This window comes from Atractosteus spatula, chromosome 13 (assembly GCF_055471065.1).
Source record: "Atractosteus spatula isolate fAtrSpa1 chromosome 13, fAtrSpa1.hap1, whole genome shotgun sequence".
Taxonomy (NCBI): domain Eukaryota; kingdom Metazoa; phylum Chordata; class Actinopteri; order Semionotiformes; family Lepisosteidae; genus Atractosteus; species Atractosteus spatula.
In genome coordinates this window covers 25,710,803-25,734,422 of record NC_142718.1, presented here as the reverse complement: position 1 = coordinate 25,734,422, position 23,620 = coordinate 25,710,803, and the positions used below count along the sequence as shown (strand labels likewise).

The 23,620-nt window shown below is 36.1% G+C and overlaps 1 protein-coding gene across 2 annotated transcripts in view; it reads left to right on the top strand.

Moving 5' to 3' along the window:
* The first annotated feature begins 7,228 nt into the window (after positions 1–7,228).
* Positions 7,229–23,620, top strand: part of osbpl6 (oxysterol binding protein-like 6) — a 63,781-nt gene continuing 47,389 nt past the window's right edge. Inside the window, exon 1 of one of the 2 annotated variants that reach the window (XM_088931009.1) lies at positions 7,229–7,527. The gene's annotated coding sequence lies outside the window, so the exon portion shown is untranslated. The remainder of the gene's footprint in view (positions 7,528–23,620) is intronic. The other variant, XM_088931008.1, reaches the window with a different exon arrangement.

The window sequence follows — 23,620 nt, the reverse complement described above, 5'->3', positions numbered from 1 at the left end:
AAGTTAAAAACTGGGTCAGACTGCTTCATGTCCAGAAAATGAAGGTGTTCATACAGTATGTTACAGTTAATGTTGATAAAGCCTCTCCAACTATTTTCTCAACATTTCTAGACAGTCTTGCTGGTCTTTCAGTAAGCACCTCCTAATGACGCATGAGTTTAGACTGCCAGATTAAGAAGATAAATATCGGGTACCTAAATCACCTTTCTTGGTGGTGGTAAAACTTTATAACTTTTATAAATATTGAAAGGAAAACTCATCACATTCTTCAACTATAATCTTTTTAGAATCCTCCAGGTTTGTTATGGAGTCCATTTGATGAACAATAATAGAAAGGGAGTTAACTTCCTAGTCCTAAGCATTTGAAGTTCAGGTAATTGCTACTTGTGTTTTGGTATACAAGTTTCTAAGCTGCAGTAGTGCTTTGTTGATTTTGACTTTTGGTGTACAATAAAAAATGGACCATGCATACAACAGAAAAATAAACGTTATGTCTCACACATTTTAAGCCAGATGTCCAGCCTGTCCTTTAGCTTATAAATTATCCTTTTAGAATTTAAGTTTTTTCTTATATAGGCTATTTAGATGCACTTAAATTTCTTCCTTGGGGATGAATAAATATTTTGAATAGATTGAGTGCAGCTGTGTCTGACAGTTGCACCCCGTGAGTGACCACTGAAACTTTCAAGTGCTATGGATTTCACTTGGTGTTGCAGTAGTAAATTCTTGTATACATAAGCGCTATTTCCAAACAACTTCCCTGTTTTTAACAAGGTTTGGAGACCATCCCGTCAGAGGGAAAATGTGTGAATTAAAATGTATTTCTAGTGATCATCTCCTCAGGAAAGCTGAGGGCACCTTTTTCTCACATCCATTAGCAACTAGCAATCTAATGATCTTGATGAGTTGAATGGCCTCCTCTTTTTTGTGGTCTTTGTTATATTTTATTTCAGCTTTTCCTTGCTTGATAGTTGAATTAAATGTATTGTTTTATGTGCATGAACTTGGCCTCTTATATGTATTCCATAGTGTTTTGGGAACCTAAGTAATGAAAAGAGAAGTATAAATGTAAGGAATTGTCATTTTAGAAGTACATTTCATCAAGATGTGGCACTTACAAAATGCACTACTACTCTCTTGCGATCTGTCCATGATGTGCTATCATTCATACATATTTTAATTGAAAGACATATCAGATTTCCTTGCTGTCGATACATTATTTATAAGCTGGGTATTATGGATTTTGCTATCACAAGTAGAATGAACGTGTTAAGCTTGTTAAACCCATTTTAAGTATTAAATTTAGTCTAAAACCATGCATTGTGCATGGCATGATAAAGCCAAACTAAAGTTGTTTGGATAATCTTGTAGATGCATTAGAGCAACAGTTTCTACACAGATTTGTGAAAATCAAAACAGTAAACTGTACAGATGGTCTGATATGAATTAAAACCACTTTGTGCCTTCTCAACTGTAGGGAAGTTCGCTAATTAATAGTACAGGGTTTTGTTGTGTGTAACACATTCCTGTCATAACACTGCTGGAGAGCACTTGTCTGCCTTTTGTTACTGTTGTGAAAAAATGTATCACATTATGCACTCAAAGGGGTGAAAATGGTATCATGTTGTGAGATGAACTGCTGAAAAAGTCGGTAGTTTGATGCAAACTCCTCAAATATTCGTTACCACAACCATCAAACTAAAACCAAAATCTTGAAAAGGCAGTGAACCTGTTTGAATAACATCTCTTCTGCCTAGATCTTTTAATTGCTTTCCAAGAGAGTAAAATTGCATTTAGTGAATTCTTCAGGCAGTATAATAAGCCAGCTGAAGCTTGAGTTTATGTAAGTTTTAATGTCATAAAACACAAGCCTTCCTTATGTAGAAGCTGCACAAAACCATAAAAATGCAATTTAATACTGGAATAACTTTCTCACTGATTTAAAAAAAAGAAGTAGTAGTAATAATATAAAGTAACAACTTCCTTTGCCATATTTCTGAAGTGGGTATATTATCCTCTCTGCTCAAGTAACAATAAATGCAGTTTAATCTTACCAGGATGTTCCACTGAAGGAACCAGGACACACGTGCACACAAATGGAAGCTCAGGTAAGTTTTCCTGTGTTTAGTACTTCCTTTTTTTTGTACTTGCCTGATGTAATAATTTGAGTTATGGATACTTAAGTGCAAACTACCTTAGCAACAATGCCACAGAAACATACAGTACATATTTGTCATCTTGCTGAAATATGAGATAATTAATTTGAATATTTTTATAAGAATTTACAGAAGAAATGTTTTTTCACTCTGAAAGAATGATCAGTTTTTTGATGGATAAAATGGTGTCTTGTGAAATACTTTCAACCAAACAACTCTGTAATTAGTAACAGTATGCTGTGTTAGGAAATTATCTTTTAGTAAGCAGGTGGTAAATTAACCATTAAACCACAATCTTGAACTGTATCATTAATCCTATATATTTCTTATACATTCATGCTATCCTTCATGCTCAAAGGTTTCTGAATGTTCAACTAAAGTTCTGTTCAAAGGACTGACGAGGTTTTACTTCACTGTAGAAGTTCTGCTGTATTCCTTGCCCTACACACAAGCTACATTTACCTGTATCTGACCTGTATCTGCAATACTGCATCCTGGATTATTTGAGACTCTGAGTATCATTAAAAATTTCATTTAAATTTCAAATTAAGGCAACATTTAAATTTTCATTGGAAATGTCATATACCATGAGAATTTAAAAGTGATAATTATTCATTACTTTGTGAATAATGTGTGCTTTGTGAAGAGAGTTCTAGATATTGTGCCACTAGTGAGAGTTCATGGTGAGTGCCAAGAGTAAGCAGTGGTAATTGTTTGCATGCATACATAGGTGCCATTAAATGAAAAACATACTGACACAAGAGTCCAAATGCCATCTAGTCTATAAAAATACAATCAAGCTGGACTATGTACTGAAGCTTTCTAATAACAGATGTACTTAATGTTTTGGGAATGACGTCAATATGGATACTTGGCTTACCTTCAGTATAGGTGGTGGAAGCTTGGTACCACTTGTAAATTTACAGCCTTTAAATTGCACATCTGTCCTTGCACATACTAATTTCACTAGTGCCTGCATTTGGTTTCTGCTGTCTACAGATGTTTGATTATAAATATCAAGCATTCTGTGACGTAAGGGATTTACCTGATTTGACATTTCATTGCCAGCAACTACTGCTGCGTGCTGTATTGTTGTGCATTTAATAAACTTTGATTGACTTTGATTGATTTGTGATTTCTCTGAATTAAAACTCAAAATACTGTGCTCATAGTTTAATGCAACATTTTCGAAGGGAAACTAAACTTATTTAAATGCTTCATGGTGCCCTGCCCATTGTACACTCTGCCTTGCAGCTGTTGCTGGCCGGGATAGAATTTGATTCCAGCTCCCCCGTGACCCTGAATTGTATGAAGCAGTTAGAAAATGAACGGATAGTTGTAAATGGTTCATTCTAAAAACAAGGTGACCAGATTTCTAATGAGAATTAAGTGCCCCTTTGGAAAATGATTCATTGCCAGAACTGTAGTTTGCTGAACAGTTTTGGTCCAAATGGGAGATGCTTTGTGCAATTTTAAAAGTCTTTACCACATTATCAATTGCTTTGACTTCCTTTCAATTTTTGTGGTGTGAAAAATAAAAGCAAAGTGCTGCCATTAATGTATGCGCTTTTTTGCCACTAGATGGCAGAAATTAGTTTAAGTTGAACAGTTGCCATAGTGTACTGTTTTCAATAGGCTTATCTACTGTAAGTATCTTGCCTTAGAAACTAACTGTATTTACATGCCCTTATTTCAATTAAATACTGAAATGCTTTAATACATTTTATTTTAAATAAAATGCTTGACTATAAACATCAGTGTCCTTTTGTTATTGTGGAATAGATAAAAGGTAAGAAATGTTTTTTCTTTATGAAGCACATTTTACATTATACAGTACCAGAAGAAGAAAATGTGACCTGATTATTTGAGACAGCTTCTCCTGGTAGGAAAAAAAATTAGAGGTAAGTATGTTTTAAAGAAAAAGGTGTGACCATTATCATTTTTTATAAAGTATTTAAAAAAGCTAAAGGATAATTTTCGTTTTCTCACCATTACATCTACTTTGCCTTCGTATATACAGTCATTATAATGTGACTTTATTATATTTTCTTGTACTAAGGCCAACCAAGTTCTAATTTGTTTTATTTACAATATAACAATTTGAAAAGAAGAAAGAGTGACCTAGTTGCTCCTCATTGAAGTAAACTGCCGTGCAAGATCTCAGACACTGAAAACATTTGCTTATTGAAAGGTTTGTTCAGTATCGGAATTATATTATGTTAACATATCGTGAGATGAAAAAAATATACTTCCACTTTGAAATGCATGCCACTTCCCTTTGTTCAGCTTTCAAAAATCACCATTGTAATAGAGCTGTATGACTTTGTAATGACACTATAAAATGTGCTCCTGCCGAGGTGATTATCACAAGTGTCTGAAATGTTAGTGTAAAATGCAATTTTAACATCAATGGCTTAAAAAGATGTATTGAGAGTGGTCTTCAGAACAGACAGTTGTTCATAGATGCTGCTGGTTATGGATATGAGAAAATTAGTTGACATGTGAGCCAACATGGTATTTTCAGGGTTATGATACAAATAGTTATTCTAGTTTTCTCGACTTATATGCTAACTAATACATTAAACAGTGTATAGCAGATTGTTTATAGCAAACTCCTCCATTACAAAGTGAAAGCATAACTCTTCCTCTTTTCTTGCCTTTAAACTGTTACTTTTGGTATTACTGATAATGCGGTCCTCAGCTTGCTGTCTGCTATCTAATCTTCTGTTGTATCCCCATTGTTCTTTTTAACTTGAAAACTGCTGTTTATCGTTCTTCTTCTTTATCTACTTGTGCTTGCTGACAGTTCCACATCCTGTTATGTTATTTACCTTCATTTATTGTTTTCTTTCTTCCAGTGCTGTTGCAGTCATACAGCATTCTTGTGAAATATTTATATTTTGTATGTCTTAGAAATATTAAAATGAGTTTTAGTCCCTTTCCATTGACCTGTATAATTATTTAATGTATGGGGGTGTTTTGGGGATCGGCACTAAGCTGCTGTCTGCTGACTGAAGCCCTTGCGGAAACGTCCTCCTTTGCTTGGTCGACTCATTCTTAAATTTTCCATAATGACAGTTCAATGCTTTCCACCTCCTGTTGTACTACTCCGTACTACCTCGTAATTTCCTTCAATGAAGCTCTTTCCAAAGATACCAGAGGTACGTTTTTGTTTGCTCACCCTGGAGCAAGACAAGTACAGTATGTGTTCTGGAACACCTACAGGTGAAGTCACTGGGTTTTCTTAGAGTTTGGCCGGCCCTAGGTGGCCACTGAAAAGACTAATGGGCTTTTATAGTGCGAACTGGCTGCTTCTGTGCACCTTGATGGCGTTGTCAGCAGAATGTGTTGAGTGAACTGGGAAGTTCTTTGCTGTCAGGCCTGCCTTACCTACAGCATGTCCATCCAGTCCCAACCCTTCGGCAGCTCCAGGTTACACCGCCACCCAGGAATCAAATGTGTGGCTGGAGTTCAACGTGTAAGTAAAGGTTAATTCCACATCGAAATGCAGAAAGAAGAAACTACATTTTGGCTATTGAGCCTTCTTCAGGTGTGAAAATGTTCAACAGCTGAAATGTTGCATTTCTACTTAATACTTTTTGGAATGGTGGAATTAACCATGACCTTATTCCTCTGCAGCCTATGCACTCAGACGCAGCCCCCACCCAAAACTAGATAATGGCTTTATCATCAACAGGCACAAAGCAGGATACACACTGAACAGGACACCAGTTCATTGCAGTGGCTTAACCGTATAGTGACACAATCATGGTCTTGCCTTCTATTAAAATGATAGATTTTCAGGTCCACTATGGCTGTGGTATCATGTGTAGCACCTCTTTCCATCATCTGTGTCTGGCTTCCAGAATGCAACCCTTCTGGATCCTTCAGGAAGTCCAGATGTAGCTGCCTGGTCAATAACACTGGAAAAGACACAGCTTTTAGCTGGATAAGCATGCCATTTTAGCTGGTGTTGATTGTTGTACAACACATTCTCTACACATTCTTCCAGTAATGATGCTTCCCACCAGGAGGCCAAGTTACCTGAAAGCTCTAAAACTGAAAGCTAATCAACACTAACTTGCAATGAATTATAAGAGATTAGATGAGATCACTTTATTAGCCATTTACAATTTCTTGCATTAGGAATTTGTCTTTTTGCATACCCCAGCTTGCTCTCCATGAGACACACAGACAGGGAGAGAAGCTGGGGGTCAGAGCGCAGGGTCAGCCATTTATACGGCGCCCCTGGAGCAGCTGGGGTTAAGGGCCTTGCTCAGGGGCCCAATGGAGTAGGATTCCTCTGCCGGCTACTGAATTTCAAGAATTACAAGAATGCTCTTCTACTGAAAAACTGGAGAATAACCTAATCCTTCACAAAACTGAAATTATTATGTACAGAAAGGGATAATGAAAAAAATATCTGCAATATACTCTATATTCTACAAATTTGTGTTTGTGCTGTTTTTTAAAGAGATCTGCTTACCAATTTGGGCAATGTGTAAAAAATCATATAGAGTTTATGAAAATGCAGAAATATTTAGATAAAGCAGATTATTTAGCTCTGATATAAAACGGTTAAGTAACTTGTAGAACTGTAGTTGAGTGAGTGACCTCTTATAAAAGTGAATTGTGTTGTCCGAATGGGCTCAAGGCACAGAATAAGCATACAAACGCCACCTTCCCTCAGACTTGGGATGTTTAAGATGTTATTTCAATCCATTATCTAATGTTACGTGTTCTTGCATCTTACAATCATGTTATCTTTCATGTTGTACAATGTTACGAAATAAGTGCTGAATATGAGAAAGGCAGTTGAGCATTAAGAAGACTCACTGTCGGCTGTGTTTCTTAAACGGGTGTCAGTTTTTGTTTGCGATGTTTTTTTTTAAAAAAAAAACGCCAGTATGATCTTTTTTTTCCAGCAAGCATTACACAAGTTGCCACACTGGCATGCAAAGGGCACCTCACTTATGTTCTAGTGCAGTAGGCCGAACTCTAGCGTGTCTGCACACATGAACTCAGTGAACTGGATCCAGTTCATCTTTTCTCTCCAGCCCTCGCCCCACCATCCGTTCCAGCGCTTCACTCCGCTCATTAGCAGATGCGGAGTCCCTTACTGCAGGGAGGAGCGCTGTCAGGCACCCGGCTAACTGCATCCAAGAAACGGGCAAACACAGCACTTTCATTGCTTTTCCTTTTAGGTATCAGTGAAGCAACGCCAACGATAAACACGAAAATGATTTTAAAAGAGAGCGGTGTCAGGAAGAACTGCTCTTAACGTTAGAATCCGCCGAAATCTTACACTAGTCGAAGCTCCAGTCATCAGTTTTCTACACCTAAAAGACATGCCAGAGACGGTACATTTCTGGTAAGCATTTTCCCATCTTTATCTTTCTTTTTTTAATGGGCAGAGGATTTCATTAGGTCTCTGGAAGCATGCATTTGCATGAATTGTGTAACGCTAATGGCAATGCTGCCTGTCACGATGTCTCTGAGCAGTAACCCAGGTGAATGGAAGCGTTCCGCGACTTGCGGGTCGTTTTCTGTGATGTTCTTGGTGACATGATTGGGAAGAGCTGTTAAAGACTAGCAGTTGACGGTGACATTAGGTCATATGGGGGATGGGGACAGTTCCTGCAAACCAGTACTCATTCTAAAGACCACAATACAGGTAGTATCAGGATGGAAAGGTAAGCACAGTGAAATGTTAGTGCTGCTTCCGTAGTACCCCGTTAACAACATGACAGTGTATGAGATTTTGAATAGATCCGGAACTGTGCAAATTTTAAGCTATTCGAGATAAAGGTAAATGATCCATGGCGTTTCATACACGCGATGATATGTATAGATTTAGTTATATGTGTAAGAGCATAAATATTGTTGAGCTTACATATATGAAGAAATACAGTACATAAGGAATAATTTTAATATCTCTGTGTTGAAAAACACTTTCTAGCAGTAGTGTGCTTTTTAACTGTACCTAAGATAAATTATTTCCTGTATGGCCCACCAGATGAGCCATCGCGTCTTAGCTAGTGTCTTGAATGAACTGTTACAGTGCTCAACTCTTTACTATTAATAACAATTTTGAGCTGCATCTTGTAAAACAGATCGCATCCTCCCACGCGAGAAGATTGAAACTGAAAAGGGTCTGAAGACTGTTCAGATTTAAGCTGAAACGCGAAGGATAAGTAATTTAAAAACAAGTAGTTATCTAAACACAGTTATGCCAGCAGTTATCTTTCCAGAGGAAGGACAGAGGGGCCTGGTTTAACAGAGCAAAAAATGCTATTTTTAATAAACCAAGGTCAAACAGAAAATTTCAGTTACACGTATTAGAAATCCAAGTGGAGCACGACGACAGTGAGACGGAATAATTTAAAATTGGCTCCAAGTAATGACGATAATTGCCCACTTTTTTTTGGTCATTAAAACTGCTGGGCTGTTGCATGTGCCAGCCAGCAGTCAAGGTAATTGTGTCAAAATGCAGCGAAGTGCTGCAGTAGGAGAGGGGTGTCCTCGCAGTACGATTGTGGTCGGAACAGTTTTGGAACATCTGCCTAGTAAAACATTATAATGTGAGCCGTACAAAAAGAGAAGCAGACAAAAATAAACTGAATATTGTAATTTGCTTTTCCCACGGGGGATAAGTTAAACGTTAGGATATACGTTGAATTGATTTTGCTCAGTAACACCAAATCCCTACGCCTTTCTCGTCCTTTCAAATATAAAGCAATTTTAGTTTTCTATAATAGTTTATGCCTATGCAGTTTCTTAAAATCTACTATAGCTCATCACTGTGATGGATGATTTGCTTTAATTGAACAAAAGTCAAGCTTCAAGCTTGATACTGGGGCAGCTCCTTTTTTTTTCTTGTCCAGCTGTTGACACCTCAGTCCTAAGGTCTGGTCCTCCAGTTATTTTTTAATTCATCTCGTTGAAGAAACCTTGTGAACATTCAAAGAAATGTTGCTGAATAAGCACTGCAGTTTGTTTCTGCCTTAGACAGACGTTGAATGTGGATTGAATGTCCTAAATTGGTTTTAATTGTGACCTAATGTGAATTTAAACCAGTGCAGCCCAGACTGTAGTGTTTGTCAATACTCTATCGAAACATCTACTTCACCCCCACTTTTCTGTACACAGGAAACTTTTCAAATTATTTACTTGTGCTTGTGTAACAAACTAATAACAGTCATAAAAAACAACAATATACAGTTAACATTATGACTCTACTCAGTTTGTCGATTTTCTATCTAGCAGGATTTCTGTGAATACACTGTTTACCATCCATTTGGTTTACATTTCTTGAAAAGGTACAAGTACTTTCTTCACAGTTGAAAAAGTGACAGGTTCTTTACATTGAACCTTCCATGTTGAGACCATGGTCTTAAAAAAAAAGCATGTGGCTTTCTGAAATAGGATTCTGGATGGAACAGAAAATTAACAATGGAGTCTCACCACCGTGTTGAATACTTCATCATCTTCCAGCTTTTCACCAACTCTTCTTTTTTATGATGCTACATATCACACAATGCAGGCAATTTTCATATATTCTACATACAGTACTATAAGCCTAGAACTTTAAAAGGTCTACTAAGGTAAAGTTCTTGTAACTAGATTATTGCTAATCAGGGTTCATGATTTCCTATAGGCAGTGCGGATTATGCTAAGAACTAATAAATTAGGTAGGAAGCAAAAGACATTCAGGGACATTTAGTCTTTCTGCGTAAGCATAGCATAGCGTACTATTTTAGATTTTGTTTTTTCTCAAAAGCATAAGTCTTCCATCTTTTAAAGTTAATGTTGGAGTAGGAGTCAGTAATTGCTATTGAGCTGTTTTGTTTTTGGCTCTTTGACAGGGAAATGTATTTTTTATTAAATACAGTGAGGGCTTACTGTTTGGGTGAACAGTGCTGGGCGGTTCGATGATCAGTAGTACCATTACTGATAATGGGTACACAGTCAGGGCAGAGAATGTGGATTTGATTACATGATGATTAGTCTAGAGCCTGTGGATGACCTCATGTTATCATAAATGTTACGTTACAGCTCAATGATTTGTGTCCATTTCTGTTGAATGACTTTTTCTTAGAATGGTTTATGCTTAAAAATAAAACAAAACACTAGGAGTTTCATGGGAATTGGATCATAAAATATCAGAAAGTATTGTGAAGTATTACATGATAAGCTGTGGTCTACTACTAATAAAAATGGCCCACTAATAAGAACTGAAGTAAACAAGTAAAAAAAACAACCTAAGAAATACATTTTTCCTGTATGGGTTGAAGATTTGATTAATAAGTTCATTTCATTATGGTATTGCATGCCAGTTGTAAAGATTTGAAATACATTTCCTTTACTATTAAATAACTTTCTCAAAACAACAAAATATATTACCTGCACCTGTCAGGTGATCAATTTTAAACATGGAGTTATGTTTTTTGTTTCTGTAGGAAACAAACGTGGAAGTCTTATTGCACTTGTAAAGTGATCCCAAGGCTGGGAGCTGGCTATTACTTTTAATTATGCAATAGAAGGGTGATCAGCATGAATGAGGAAGGCAGGTCTTTGGTATAATATGAAATGTGATAGAGACTAAATAGACTTTCACAATAGGAATACAACTTTTTTTAACAAAAAGCTTGTGTATTGCATATCTCAGGAGAAAATTTATATTTAGTCTTGTTTATTGCCATTTTTGTATTTCCTTGGAGGTTCTGCTGAATCTGAACAAAAACGTAGCCTAGTGGATGTGCATTAAGCCGTGGCACAAAGCTGGCTGATACATCAGCCTTATCTTGTGCAGTAATGAAGTTTTTCCTAGGCAGCTTCTAACATACAGACAGAATTTAAAGGGGAACTGCAGTACCAATTTCTCGGACTGGTTATTAAATCTAATTAAAATGAATTAATTGAGGGTATCATAAAATTTGACACATTTTGAATTAAGCAAAAAATCGTGAACTTTGTGAAAGTACTGTAAGTCGCCATGTTGTCGCAAACCCCTGGTCTCGCCAGCAAGAGTTTGTGCAAATTGCGACGTGAAGCCGGCCCTTCCTGCTCGCTAGTCACCGTAATGACTAATGTAATGTGCGGAACGAGCGAATAAGTACAGGTTGTGCTGCAGACATATCACCGCAGAAATGTTCCAACGTGATTTGCATGCAGAGTTAACAAGCAAGTTCCATTTATCAGCAAAACCGTCTCAAAGTCGAGAGCAATATTTCTATTGGATTAAAAGAGACGTATTCACAAGCCTGCAATGCCAACAGTGTTATAAGGCCTCCATGTCACTGAAAGTTTTGTTGCCTCATTCTGAATTACAGAACATGGCGCTGCGCATACCTGGGAATCTATTTTGTGATGTAAATTAGAGGTTTTGAGGTTACTGTGTACATTTTTAAGCCAGCAGCCATGTCACCCTGCAACTCACAACTGGCAACCCACTGAAGCTAAGCAGGTGTGAGCCTGGTCAGTACCTGGATGGGAGACCTCCTGGGAAAAACTAAGGTTGCTGCTGGAAGAGGTGTTAGTGGGGCCAGCAGGGTGGGTCCTAATGCCCCAGTATAGTGACGGGGACACTATACTGTAAACAGGTGCCGTCCTTCGGATGAGACGTAAAACCGAGGACCTGACCCTCTGTGGTCATTAAAAATCCCAGGGCGTTTCTCGAAAAAAGTAGGGGTGTAACCCCGGTGTCTTTGCAATCTATAGGTTCTCAAGGTATTTGGATGGGGCAGCTCTGAGTAAGCATCACAAGTTTAATCTGGGGATTCTTTTTTTTGATTGGGATCCGAGGAATAACACTTAGTGGATAGTTAGACGTGTTCCATGACAACATTCGTACAGAAATACAGTGGCCCTGGTATCCTTTACAAACAAATGAATTTTCGTATAAAAGTAATGCTTGATTAAGTATTTCGGCTACTAACTGTGGCTGGTACCATTTCACTTCAGTAGGTATGTAGTCGTTTGATGCTTTATTTAAAATACCTACCATTAAAAACCAAATACTGGATTACTGTACAAATGGCAGTAGATGACGTTTTACAAGTGCCTGCTTGTACTTTGTCCAGAGAACTGAACCACTTAAGTAACGAGGTTTAGATTAAAAACTCAAGATGTTTCTTTAATAAAGGTTTGATAATAATTTCCTGTAAAGAAAGAAGTAACTGCTGAATCCGACATCGCATTTCCAGATCTAATTTAGATCACTCCATATTTAAAAATAATGCAGACATTTATTTGACCAGTAAACATTATATTCCCAAATGGGTTTACACATGACTCACTGCTCCTAGTGTTCAGCTTTACCTCCCCTGAGGGAGCTGGTTTTATGCTAATGGAGAAACATTTTGATGAAGGGTTGTGTTCTGTAGCAAATTAAACTGAATTCGAAAGAAGATCCCATTTTAAGAAGTCTCTGAATGATTTTTTAATTTTTTAAGCAGACCCAATTTTTATGTCGAAACCTGTTTCGATCAGTAAAGCACTGCAGCAGAAAGTTTAGTAGACGTTTTCCACCACTTTTACCAAGCTGAAAAAGACAAATATCTGCAGGTTTTTTGGTGGGTTTTAAAGGATGCATTAATGGTTACATGCAAGCCTTTAAAATGCCATTATATATTATTAATGTAACTTGTTTTATTGCTCAGTTAGAATTTTTGATATGATCTGTGTTGAAATTTTGAATGGAAATTGTTATTCACTGCTTAAGATGAGCAGGGATTGGTCAAATTTTAATCTGAAATATGTTTGCTGTTTTTTTTTTACTTCTGTATTTTTTGATACTGTTGTAGGAATTTGTGTAATGAAGTGGATCCTCTCCTACTTCATAATAAACATTCCAGAGTCTTTTGGATGAAAAACACCATATAAATGCAATTTTATAGTTTATCACTGGCCCCACACTACTAAACTACTGATTGATTGTTAATAATGAAAATGAATTATTGTGATCCTTTAAGAGTATATTTAAATGGCTGAGATGTTAAGAAGGTCATGGCCAGATCATGGCCAGATTCACTGCATGATTGTGTTTATTATTATGTTGTATAATAATAAACACATCAGAATAATAACCTGTGAAGTATCTGGTTATTCAGAAAACTGGTATAGAAGAAAGCTTTCAGTAATTTTCTATATATTTCTATAAACAGTAATACAAATCTAGGCACAAAATATAAATACAAAGTGTCTAATCAGAATATGGAAGTGGGATCGCAGCAGTTCACTGAAATTAAATTAAACTGTAATTAACAATCCCATAATCATCAAATGTCTACAAATCATTTGGTAAGACACAAAGTCTACAAATTGTATGCGTCCACAATTGTTTTCACAGGGGATTTGTAAGAAGGTGACAATTAGGACTAGTATTAATATGGTGGAATTCATACCTGGGGTATTGGTATTGACATGTTTTCATGTAATTATTATTGTTTTTATGAAATGTAATCGTTATTACATCATTACATTTTCTTTCTCTTGTGAATCCTAGAAGTGTGTGGGCATTTTTTAAAAGTGTAATATAACAGAGATATACGTGTATATGAAAAATGTAAATCACTCTTTTTCATGGTTTTAATGTTAATAGTTTACCATAAATATAGATTTTTAAGAGAATACTGCAGATAACTGCAGTTAAAGTGTTCATAACCTGACATTGAAGTAATTCTTTCGATTCATAAAACACCCTTAAAGGACATTAACTTGGCTTCCAAAATGGTTGAAAAGATGTAATACATTTAATACAGGTGGGTAGCTGTGTCAGCATGCGTAGGCTGCAAAGGGACAAGTAATAGGTTTATTCCATGCTGAAAAGAGAAGAAAGAAAACAACGTTTCAGCCATGGGGCCTTCTTCAGGTGAAGATATCATTGGGTAAGACAGCAGAAATGTACAGTGTAACACAATCTTGTGAAATACAGTACAGTCTGTTGTCTTTTAACTTTTGACTGCTGTCTACAATACAATCTCAATGCAAACATGTAGCCACTCACAATGCAACAATGACAAGTAATGGCTCACATTAAAGTAGACTAGTTCAATATTGTCTTCTTTATGCTCTTGCTAAATATTAATGGTTTTCACAGTTTAAAATGCTACAAGAATATTTCCTAATAATCCATGCTTGAAACAAAAGATCAGGAGCTAATAAATAACTAGTAGTTATTGAATGTTTTTTTGTTATATAAGTACTCTAAATGTCAAGGCTTTATTTGTGCTATAATCTGCATATATTATTATGATGCAAAGCTTTAATGTTTTGTCCCTTTCATGTTGAAGTCCATGATTCACTGTGACTGGAGTTTGAATGGCAGTACAGAAAAGGAAAGCTTGAGTGTTTTTCCACAGGGTTTTAATGAGCTCGGCTGAAAATATGCTGAGTCATGGAGTAACACCCAGAAGAAAACCTGACTGTAAACATACAGTATAAGCATAACATAAGCTTTCCATAAACCAGGCTGTTTGAGATTAATTTATTGAGCTGCTATTTCTAGCAAATTTCTTCTTGCAAGTACTTGACCCAGCCTTTAATGCCATATTTAATGCCTTCTTATATCCTCTTTATGTCACTCTTTATTTATAAAATCTTTAATTTGATATAACTTTCAAGGTGCTTAGTTTTGAGAGCTCAAATTACAGATCATTTCTTATCCACACACTCAAAGTATGAATGAAAGTATGAATCTCATTAAGTTTGCTGATGACACAGCACTCGTGACTTATTAAAGGACCCAGAAAACCATCATGATCCCATTCTGAATGATTTTACTAACGTGATGAGTTCTCTTTGATGTTAAATGTTTTATATATAATGGAACCGATGCAACATCCCTCCAGCCTACTGTTATTAAAATACTTGCAAGCAGCGGTTGTCAGTGACTACAAGTACTTGAGACTGGTCAAAGACAAAGCCTAAGATGGGACAAATGTTGTGATATAGTTTATAAAAATGGCCAGCATTAGAAAACTATTTTCTATTTTAACATTTTTTCTATAAGTCTTTTATTGAAAGTGTTTTAACAGTCTCATTTGTATGTTTAGCAACATCAGTACCGTTAATTGTGATAGGTTGGGAAAATTAAGTAATGGAAATAAGTAGCAAAGTAATTTTTTTAACAAATCAAGACAACCTAAATATCCTTTAATACAGAAGGGGAGTGGAAGGAAACAATGGTAATTTAGGTTGAATGGTTAGAAAGTCCTGAAGTACTAAACGTATTAGTTTGGGATGTTTTTTTATATAAGGTTGTGGCGTCTAGAAACGCTACCCAGTCCTGTTTTTGAAGCTGGTGTCTGGGTTTTGTTTTCAACATATGGCTGAATGAAATGCTCATATCATTATATAAATTCAATACTAATTACCATTTGGGCTAAAGGGGCCAAATAGCCTCCTGTCATTTGTAACCTTTCTAATGTTCTTATCTTAAAAGAATCAGGCCATGGTAATTTATTATTGTTATTCCAATATCACAAGACCCTTGATTTGTTTTTAGCAGTCAAATATTAAAATCAATTATGATTTATTTAGTCATTGTACAGTTTTTTTCTCTTCTAAAAGAGTCTGTAGTGATAGGCACAGATGTTTTGAACAAATAAAGGTTAGTTCTAAGCTGAAAAAAAAATCAAGCAGTTTCACTTGTGGTGGAAGGAGGAAGAGTGCTGGGACATGAATATTGTATGTACATGTGTTGTAGTTATGCACTGTTTAATTGGCTGAAGGTGCTTACAACTCTGAGGTTATGACTCTATTCACAGAGAGTTAGCCTGTAAGGTGTGCAATGTTTAGTTGTATCATTCTGCTGCTGGTAGTAAGATTTTTCAGTAGGAATAGAGCTACCTTTTACAGTCTCAGAAGCCATTGGTAAGTAACTGAGATAGACTGAGACAAATGCTCAGCAAACCAGAGTAGCAATGTACTGTAAGATAATGATAAAATAAAATAAAGTATGAGTGCCAGTACTGAGGCATTTATGTGCTAGAGGAATTGTAAATTTATCACATTGCTCACAGAAACATTCAAGCTCGGTTTCAGTACGACCAACGGCATCAGATTCAATGGGATTATATGCTTTTCTTTGACAAATCAAGCTTTAAATCCCTCTGAGCATCTCTTGGACATCGTTAATCATGAGGTTTGTGCTCTTCAAAGGCAACCCTAGACCCAGGCAGAGCATGAGTGAGAATTCATTGTTGAGGTTAGTCAGGTTTGCAATCACCCAGGGTTGTTATAACATTTTTTGCCTGATTTAGACTAGAGTTGCTCAAACAGCAACTGTGGCATTTGCTGTGTGTGTAAAATCATTTGGTAATGATTGGTGTATAGGTCGCTTCACTTCACACTATTATGAATTGCATCCATACATCATATAGTCTGTATGAAATGAATGGTTTCCTTTTACAGAGATATATTTAAACTGGTCATACTTAAAGTGGAAAATGAAAGCTTTTGAAGAGGAGTTATTGAAAACAAACACAGTGAAATGTTTTTCATTTGTAGACCAAGTAAATCCATTTTTAACAAGACAGAGAAACACCAAAACACCTCAACATTCCCTCTAGATAAACTATATTACTTGTAGAATCTCTTTATACGGTTTCTATTAAATTTGAAAGCTCCATGAAATGTAGCTGGCTTTCAAAGTTATGTTAAGTTTGTCAATTCATTTAAAAAAGAATTTTAAGTATTTTTCCCAAAGGAAAGTATTTTATTATACTGTAGCCATATTAAATCTTCAAATTTGTTCATTTTTATTATTTTTTATATAAAAGGAATTCCTACACAGGGGTACAGTATTTAAATATTTAAAAAATATGCATTTCTTCACTCATAAGGAAGCTTAGAATTTATATGATAACTAATTTAAATAATTTTGATACAGCATGTGTCGTCATCATTTATTTCTTACAACAATTTTGTTTCCTACAGTCATTTTAACTAAGCACTTTTAAGTCAAATTAAGTAAGGCTGTACTTCTGAGATATCTGGTTCTGTGATTTAAGGTTTATATGCTATAGAATATAAATAGGTTAAATATGGGGAAAAAAATCAGTGGTTGTGAATTGTGACAAATTTAGTGTATACAGTACATGTGTGTGAATGATCATTTATTTCATCTTAGAAGTCACAAAAAATTTAGTGTCATTATAAGGTTATAAAGTGTTATGCTTTTTTAAAATAATAATATAGTTTGGATTCATTAAGACTTTCCTTTTTCCTTCATCAAGACTTTATAAAGCTTCAAGATTTAATTTAATGGAAACATGCCTACAAGTGGCTTTATTGTTCATAATCAGTGATCCTGATATAAACAGACCATATTTTTATTTAACAAGGCGCCTCTCATCCCAGACTGTGAGGGCTAAACAGACAGTTATAATCACAACGCCATTTCACAGCAATCAGGGGAAGGGGAATTAATTTTAAAAATGATCTTTGCAACAGGCTGTATAATGTTCTCTCAAGTATTATAGTAGGGAACTCTGAACTCAGTAGGTGTGCTATCGTACTCCTATGGTGAGAGTTATACTTTGTGTTTTTGAAGAAACTTCTGTAGTTTTCTGATTTTGCCCATATTACCCAGTGATTGTGTCCGTACTGACACTGAAATCATAATGTCCTTTTCTGGTTGATATCAAAGTTTCCTTCAGGAGTTTGTCAAGTAAATCTTTAAATATTCTATCAGCTTGTGTATTGTAAAATACTGTTTAACACTAACACTGTTAGCCTTATATCCATGTTCTTCAAAAGCCCCTGAAATGTTTATGACATGCAAGGTGGAAGCATTCCATTAAGGGCAGTGTACTAGTCTGGCAAAACACGAACAGAAAGTGTTCGTGTTTCGTGGGATTTCGTGGGATTTTGTTGTCAGCCTTTGAACATGATAGGTGCAGTTACATTAAATATGGTCATATATTAATTATCCCATTTGTTTTCTGTAAGGAACCAGGCTAGAATAATATACTTTTCAAGATGATAATTTGCTGTAGAAGAGGTCTACCACTCTATTTCAGTGTCACTGCTACTAAAATGTGGCCAAGTATTGATGGCTGAAATGTTGCTGCCTCCAGAAATTTGTCTTGGTTGTTGTCTCCCTGATGCATCAACACACAGGTGCGACACTAGTTGCAGGGAACAGCAAAAGTGTATTCTCCCTAGAGTATCGGCATGGCAACCATTTGAACTAAACATAACACTGCGCTTCATAGGGGTTATGATGTCAGTAGTTCCTATCTTCAGTGTTTCATCGACTAACCCTGGTACAGTACCTTGCTCCCCTCTGTCCCCCACGCAACTCTAAACCAAAGTATCAAGCAGACACGTTGGCCTGGGTCCGAGTATACAGTACGGCCTTGTACTGTGCACTACACAGACAGCACTCCTACCTTTCGCTGCTAAATCTTTCACTGAGGTTGTTTAGCTCTGCAGGCAGGGTCATAGTGACTCCCAATGGTGTGTCTTTCAGATTTTTATGAATCTTTCTTCAAGGTTTTTGGTAACTATCTATAGTCATTGTATATTACCATTTCATTAACCTTTGAGAAGAGGTTTAAGAAAGTTGATGACTCACTGCTGATGTAGGACAGCCTTTTTTTTCTCTTACTGTAAATCAATTGCTGATCGGTTCAGTTTTTGTGAAAGAACATTCAATATAATATACTCAGCACTTGTGTACAATATTTAGTTACTGGGATGAGATCCATTCCAGGGCTGAGACAAAACCTTAATGCCTTAAACCATTAAACATTTTTTGTATTTTAATTATGTTACTTTTATGAAATGCAACAGAATATTTTTTTTAAAAAAGATACTGTTCACTATAATTTCAGTTTATATTGCTCTAAAAACAAAACATTTAGAAAAGACAAACAGAGACCTATCAATACTTCTTGCTATTTACTGTGTGTGGGCTGTGTTAGAAGCACAAGTTTATTTGATATAGTCCCTGCGAAACTCCTTATTATCAGGAAAACATCTCACAACCTTTACAGGAAGCTCAGATTTCCACAATAACTGTTTCTGTAGTTATTGATGCTACATAATTGGGGCTAAGGATCTGCACCTGTGGCTGGAAGGTTGCCGGTTCAAATCCCGCAGCCTGCAGAGGAATCCTACTCCGTTGGGCCCCTGAGCAAGGCCCTTAACCCCAACTGCTCCAGGAGCGCTGTACAATGGCTGACCCTGCGCTCTGACCCCAAGCTTCTCTCTCCCTGTCTGTGTCTCATGGAGAGCAAGAAGGGAGTGTTTGCATTGTTTTGACTTTGTCATGACTTAAATCGTATGAAATAGGCCTGTGTTAAGATTTGTCTTGAAGTGTATGGCAGATAAATTGTAAATACATTTCAATTTTCCTTATGTGCTTGTTACAAAAATCTAAAAGCAGTGTCTTATGTTACATAAATAGGGGAAAGTACATGATTCTTATTTAATGTACAGGCTTCACTATTCATAAGATAATTGATTATTATTTTTTATTAATTATGGATGAATATCCAGTGCTGTCCTATGTCCAGTCTCACAAGAATAACAACTACCACATTAATATTTCTTTCATAACAGCTAGGTTGTAGTGGTTTAAATATATCATTAGTCATATATATCACAAAGTGATGTGTTATGCGCAATTTTAAATGCATAAGTAAAAGTAAAAAAAAAACATTTGAAGCTGATTTGGATGAAAGCATGAGAAATAAGTAGCCAATAGTGAATACAATTTATAATTTATTTCTTTTATAAATTTTTATATGGAAATGGAATGGACTTGCAAAATGTAGCATTTATTTTAGTTGTTTTTGTACTTTTTAAGTACATTTTTAAAGTACAAACAACACTAATTGTGAGAGAGAACTAAGGGTTTATTAGATTCTTTTTGTTTTATTTTGGTAGCAAAATTTGGTTCAATTAAGTTTTACTCCTGTGATCCTCTAGTACGCAGTTCTTGTCCTTTTGACTCAAAGCAAGAAAGGAAATCTACATGGCCATGGGAGAACCTTGGGTGATACAATAAAGATAAAGCTTGCTTGTGACAGAGGTGTTTTTTTCAACGCTTTGACGGAAGTCATCTAGAACAGTGTTGTTCATTTTATTTCTAGCATTTTCTGTTATTTTTATTGTTGTTTGAACACTTGCTCATTATTTAGCATCTCCGTAATTTCCTTGCAGTTTTTGTACAGTATGTTTGGGAGACACAGTGGTGGTTACCATTGCTGTCTTGCAGTGCTGGGGCCCTGAGTTCAATTCCCAATCTGGGGTGCTATCTGTGTGGAGTTTGTATGTTCTCCCAGGGTGTTCAGGTGAGTTTCCTCTGAATGCTCCGGTTTCCTTTCACAGCCCAAAGACATGCTGGTAGGTTAACTGGCCTCTGCGGACAAATTGGCCCTAGGTGAGAGTGTATGCATGTTTGTGTCTGTGTGTTTGGATTATGATGGACTGGCTTCCCATCCTGCCTTGTGCCTGTTTGCTGGGATAGGCTCCGGCTCCCCCCATGACCTTGTATTGGATGAAGTGGTTAGAAAGCTAATAGATTTTGATTTTTTTTTCTTAGGGTCATTTCTTTTGTCAGTGAGTATGTTCTAAGCCATCCTTCCACAAAGACTATTTCTGTGTCACATTCCTTCGTGACTCTTCAGAGAAACACAAGTGGTATTGTATGAATATGGGAAAGGGCGCTCTTTTCTCAGTGATGCAGAACTAATGAATGAACAAGGCAGGGTAGGGCAGTAGGCAAAATGTGTTTAACAATCAACAGAAAAGTAATTTGATTTAACTCAGAGGGTTAACTAAAGATGTTTGTGTGTGGAAACCATCTAAATGCTTATCGCTACATTTTTTAGAACAAAGAAGTACTGATCAGGGAGTTTTTAAAGGAGTAAATGCAGTTAATGCTAGCTTGTGTCTTGGAGGACAAGCTTGTTCTGCATTCACTTTCCTTCCATTAAGAAGATACTCAGCCACTTTTAGCACACCACAGCAGCTAAATGTACACATCATCTCGACCCTCCTTAGCTGAAGACTAAAGAGGAAGTTTTGGCAGTCTTCTTGACTCTAACTTCTGCAATTTAATGCTATGTCTGTCTATATGTAGATAGTTCAATGGCTCATATGTAGAATGTAGGCCACACCTTTGTGCAGCAGGCTTTAGAGATAAATGTGGGCTAAGCCAGCTCACTGCACAGCAATATAGACTGAATATGCAAAGCTTTGAAGCTGGCAAAGCAAACAGTAGTGGATTTTTTAAAATGCTATGTTTCTTTTGGCCAAAAATTTTAGACATGTACAGTAGTTTTCAGTTTATTTTGAATACAAAGCATTGTCTGACTCCTTTTGTTTGATAACCATAACTATTTTGTGCTAACAAGAATGACTATGGAGATAAACTCTGTGTGTTGAAGGATTTTGCTCTGACAGCGGGGGACAATCACAGTAGCAGGAATTATGAGATTATCAGTGTGACTAATTGAATCTGGGCAGGAAAGCTCTTAATGAGGCCCCACACAAGTTAGGTAGCTGTTATTGTCCTTGTCACAGGTCTTATGTGGGCCTTAAAACAACGCAGATAGACGTTTTTAGTCATTCCAAATAAAAAAAAATGATTAAATATAGGACACATGCCATGTTAAAATAGTCATATATTGTTTCTGTGTATATCGATTTTACATATAGAGCCTTGTTTTCCTGTTTATTTCAGTACCTATATCATATTTAATAATGTGTTCTGTAAATTGCCTTTTTATTTCATTTTTATTAATTGTCCCACCATTTTAAATATTCTGTAAAATAAACATCTTTAAAGGTGAATGAGACAGAGTTTTTATGATATGACGGTTGAGCGGATCAGTGCGGGGTGTTTTAGGTGTGAAACTTTATGATTCATTCTTGCTTCCCGTGGACACTTCCTGACGATCAGCTTAGAGAAATGTTATCTACTGGTTTTACTGAAAACTTAACATGGATAATAGTCTAAGCTGAAGTAACAGCAGAAAAGCCCAGAATATGTTTGATAGTCTACGAGCTTTAATGCAACAATAAAATTAAGATGATGTTAATTGGTAAAGAACTGCAATAAACAAGAATAACACAACAACAATTGGTGAATAACCGGATAACATTGTAAAGCCATGGACAACAGAACTAATTATTCTGATAAGTACTGTGACGTGTCAGTACTGTGACTGATAAGTCCTGGGGAGACTGTGGCATCAAGATTTTAAACCTTCTGACTGTGTAGACTGGGAATTTAGGGAACTGTGATTAAATTAATTTTTCCTTAATTGACCATTTTAATCATTTTTTGTTAATGATCTTTTTTCTTTTTTGAGGTTGTCCTCTGCACTCATTAGTCAGGGTCTTATTTTCTTATCAGGTTAAAGTGAACCAGGTTTTTTTTTGCAGATTGCACTGAAACACATATTTCTATTGGTTTAGCAGTGATTTTTATCTGTCATTATTAATATTTGTAGCATACTTTTTATCTTCATCTCTGTGTGCAAGAGCCTGGTAGTCATGATTTTGGGTATTCAGCTCACATATTCTCCATCTGAATATCATTCATTTAAGGAGAACTTTTGTGTTGCTGAAATAACCCATGGCTATTTCTACTTCAGAAGAAATAGGCTTAGAAAATATTATTTTGCTTACTATCAGACACGCTACATTATCAATGGTTATCTTTTATTTGAAAAAATCACTACAGCAAAGCAATCCAAACATTTTAATATTCCATTCATTCTCTTCCCTTCTTGTCTTCCTACGTTTTTATGAAGGTTTCCTTTTATTGACTGCAGAAAAATTGGGCTGTGACATGTGGTTTATAAAGATGGCCATCCATTTTTGTCCTTCTAAAAATCATCTCTTTTTTCCTTAATTAAAGAGAAAACAAGGTGTGTGTTCTGTAGCAGGTGCTCTCTTTAGAATGCCAAAGTGTCATATATAGAAGATCGTTATACTGTATATAGGCAGAAGAGGAATGGAAATAGCATGCAAACTGTTTTTAAGACCGTTGTAATAAGCAGGATACCCTTGTTATTATTTTTGAAGGGCATCCACAACCACACCTTTTTACTGTAAATACAGTAGCAAGTCAAACCCTCAGATGCTTTTTTTGGCATTCAGCTTTTTAATGGCGATTTTCAACACCTTCAAACTGCTTGCATTTTTTAAAATTCTTAAAATGTATAACAAAAGTGAACAATAAAGCTGAATCCTGACCTTATGTCCACTTATACTCCTAGCCTTAGTCTTCAGTCCTTTGATGCGGTTTCTATAGTGTGTCCCAATTACAAGACTGCAGCCTTCTCTGCCTGCGCTCTTAGACTTTGGAGAGCACTTTCAAATTGTTTTGGATGTATAGAAAATCTGTCTTCCTGGAAGATTATCCAATCAAAACCCATTTGTTTTGAAAGGCCCATATTACTACTTATTTTTTCCTCCTTTTAATTTCCATTTTTGGACAG